The sequence below is a fragment of the Sycon ciliatum genome, chromosome 5 (genome assembly GCF_964019385.1).
Source record: "Sycon ciliatum chromosome 5, ocSycCili1.1, whole genome shotgun sequence".
Lineage (NCBI taxonomy): Eukaryota > Metazoa > Porifera > Calcarea > Leucosolenida > Sycettidae > Sycon > Sycon ciliatum.
The window spans coordinates 28,848,619-28,851,955 of NC_088647.1; the positions used below are offsets into that span (position 1 = coordinate 28,848,619).

Here is a 3,337-nt window from a genome sequence, read left to right on the forward strand (position 1 = left end):
TCAGGTCAGAAACGTAACCAGACAGTACACACTGTACATGTACAGTTGTATTGTGTAAAATCCCTCTCCTACCCACTAACAGTGTACTGTGCTATACATAAAGATAGAACTAGCCTATATCACTGTTCAGCATCAAGTTGTGGGACTGTTTTCAATCATGTAACAGAAGATGAAGCATATGGTGATCTCATTAGGCACAGATACATAACTGAGCGAGGGAAACTAATCTCACACCATAGGGGTGACTGCAAGCATAGGGCTTCTTCAAGGACGGACCAACGGTCACTTTTCGGGATCATGTGCGAGAAAATTTTTGAATCGCTGGTGAACAGGCGAAGCCCAGGTCACATTCAGTTTGTACGAGAATGGACGCGTGGAGGTGAAAGAAGCAATAGGATGGCGCTCAACTTCATGTCCAACACTCGTGTTGACTCAGAGCAGCTTCCGGGAAGCCCTTTCATGGCTTGGGCGAAAATGAACAAGCTTCAAAATCAATCCAAGCTCTGGTTGAGACAACCCTGTCACATTTCGTATACTTTTCAATGCGCGACCTGTTCACCACAATCTCGGGGTGAGTGCCACTTACGGGCACGGCGTGGTGTCCTTGAAAAAGCACTATACTCCTTTTGACCGGTGGTTCAAGAGTTGCGGAGATTCGCCCTCAATTTATCTTTCCTGCCTCTGGATCCAGATCATTATGCATTGCCTGACCTACCTGACCCTTCTGTCTGTGAGTCAATGCAATAGGAGCGCTTTATATGTGTGTGTGTGTGTGTGTGTGTGTGTGTGTGTGTGTGTGTGTGTGTGTGTGTATGTGGTGTGTGTGTATGTATGTGTGAGTGCTGTGTGTGTGTATGTGTTTGTGTGTGCGTGCGTGCGAGCACACGTGTGTGTGCGTAAATATATATGTAGGACTCAGTATAGAGTCCATGCACTATATGATGTCCAGCACCCTATATAGAGTCCATTGGTCCAAAATCCACTATACAGAGTCCAGGAGTCCACTCAGTTTTGATCAGCTTCATCCTGCCGCGCAATCCCCTATAAGGAGTACACTTTTTCTACAAGTCCCCTATTCACAGTCCAGGAGTCCAGTTTATCCAGTCACGCCGTCCTGTGTGTTGTGCCCGAAAGAGAACAAACACATTTTCAGTTTTGCTTGCCTTGTGGCAGCGCATTCCTTTCTTCACTTCAGCCATGGCTGCCAGTTCTGCTGTGCAGTTGCTGACAGTAATCTGTCTCGAGGTTACCAAGGAGGATAAGGAGACGTTCAAAATCAACAATGATCTGGAAAGCGCCTTGTGGTTCTCTGGAGACGTTTCATCAGTGCGCGGGATGAAAGCAGAAATTGCAGAACGAGAAAAAGTTCAGCACAGTTCAAATCTGACGAGTCAGGTACACTGACACTCTCTTTCGTTCGACGCCACAAGGATCCCCTGTTTGGCTGGCCATTGCTGCCAGTAAGACGTTTGAACGGTTTCATCAGAGCGAGGGATGAAAGCAGAAAGCGGAGAAAGAGAAAGGTTCAGCACAGTTCCAATCTGCCGAGTCAGATACACTGACACTCTCTTTCGTTCGACGCCACAAGGATACCCCTGTTTGACTGGACAAGAGCTGCCTGTACCACCGTGTCAAAAGGCTGTCCAACTACATGGCAGGACGATGACTGAGGTAAGGAAGCTTTTACTCATTTCGATTGGTCTGCTGTTCTGTCGTTATGCTTGAATTTGTTTCCATTTTCAAGGAGCGTATCGTGTTTGTTTGATGTTGCTTGAATGAATGCCCTAAAAGTAATCAACCACTTCGTAATAGTCCTCAAGGACTGCAAGGACTTTGCATCAATCGTATACGATCGTCTAGCTATCATCAATTATTATAATTATTTCATCAGAAATGTATTTTTATCCCTGTGAAAATTATGTGAAACTCCACGACACTCTTCCTCTACAAATTATAGTATGATGTCAAATACAATGGGATCCACAAACGCAGTGCCAGTGTACTAGTAGTAGTAGGAGGATTGCTTGTATGCCAATGACAAGAAAAAGCTTCTCAAGCTAATACTCGTATTCCCTGAAGTAACCGTTTTGATGTCACGAACATGACATTGTGTCAGTGAAACTGCCTCGTGACAACAAATCATTGCATTTCCATCTTGGGGAAGACTAACTGACGGCAACGCTGTACAGATTGTTCAAATCATCTCATTTCAATTTACTTCGAAGTAGTTGCAGTGAAACACTGTGTACACTACATGTATGTTGGTGTGTCTGTGCGTCTTGAGTGTGCACAAACGATCTTATTCCTCGTATTAACTTACTAATAGATTATTGTCCCCACCGTCATCTGTTCACAGGTCTTTGAGTGGATTGATTTTCATTGAGCATCACATTCGTTGAGAACTTGGTAGTTGTGTGCTCCCATGCATCATTACGTTAATAAGCGTATCCTTGTGCTATCTTTTTGTTGCAGGTGTGCTGATCTTCAGAAGCTTGCGGAACTGAGTGCTGCTGAACATTTGCATGGCCATGAGCAATGGTGAAGCTTGCTATTGCACTCTCAGCATGTGCTAGTATTATGCTGACCACTGCACTATGTTACTCTCTTACACTACTACGTGCATGTAAACGTGCGTGTACCCGTCCCCGTATGCATTCGTTTCGTATAATTATTTGTTATCCCTCTTGACTTTACGTGTAAATGGGTGGACGTTTGCATGGCTGTTGGAGTTGCGTGTGTATTGTGTCTCTACTCTTTTCTTGGTGTTTTCTTGGCGTTGTATAAGTTTGTGTGTGTGTGTGTGTGTGTGTGTGTGTGTGTGTGTGTGTGTGTGTGTGTGTGTGTGTGTGTGTGTGTGCGCGCGCGCGCGCGCAATAGTTTGAAAACAAATAATTAATCCTGGGCTCTCCATTATTCTCTTTCGATTCTTGTTTTTTTTCTAGGTATTTTCTTGGCGTTGTGTGGGTGTGTGCATGTGTGTGTGTGCGTGCACAATAATTTGGCAACACTGCATGATTGAGATATTGTAATTTGCAGCGTCTGCGAAGAGACCACTTGATTTGAGGATGGTGTTTGTAGGGTTTTTCATGTAGTGAAGTGGCTGCAGTGGCGCCTCAATACATATTTTTTATCTTGAGAAGTGAATGATGTGAAGGATTAAAGGGAGAGGCCGTTTTCTGGTTAATATTCACTGCTTACAGCAGATCCTATGTCTAATTTCGAACTCGATAGGGGGTGCCTAATTGGCTGGACTTTATACAGGGAGTGTTGTCCACATAAAGACTCTTTAATCTTTATAGGTGATTTCAAAATTTGGACTCCGTACAGTTGATTTTCG

General features: G+C 44.3%; 1 long non-coding RNA gene across 1 annotated transcript; it reads left to right on the plus strand.

Annotated features, from left to right (window-relative positions):
- Positions 1–915: 915 nt before the first annotated feature.
- LOC135816712 (uncharacterized) lies at positions 916–3,040 on the plus strand. The gene is made up of 2 exons (XR_010553467.1): positions 916–1,671; positions 2,473–3,040. It is a non-coding gene; the product is annotated as an uncharacterized LOC135816712 (long non-coding RNA).
- The last annotated feature ends 297 nt before the right edge of the window (positions 3,041–3,337 follow it).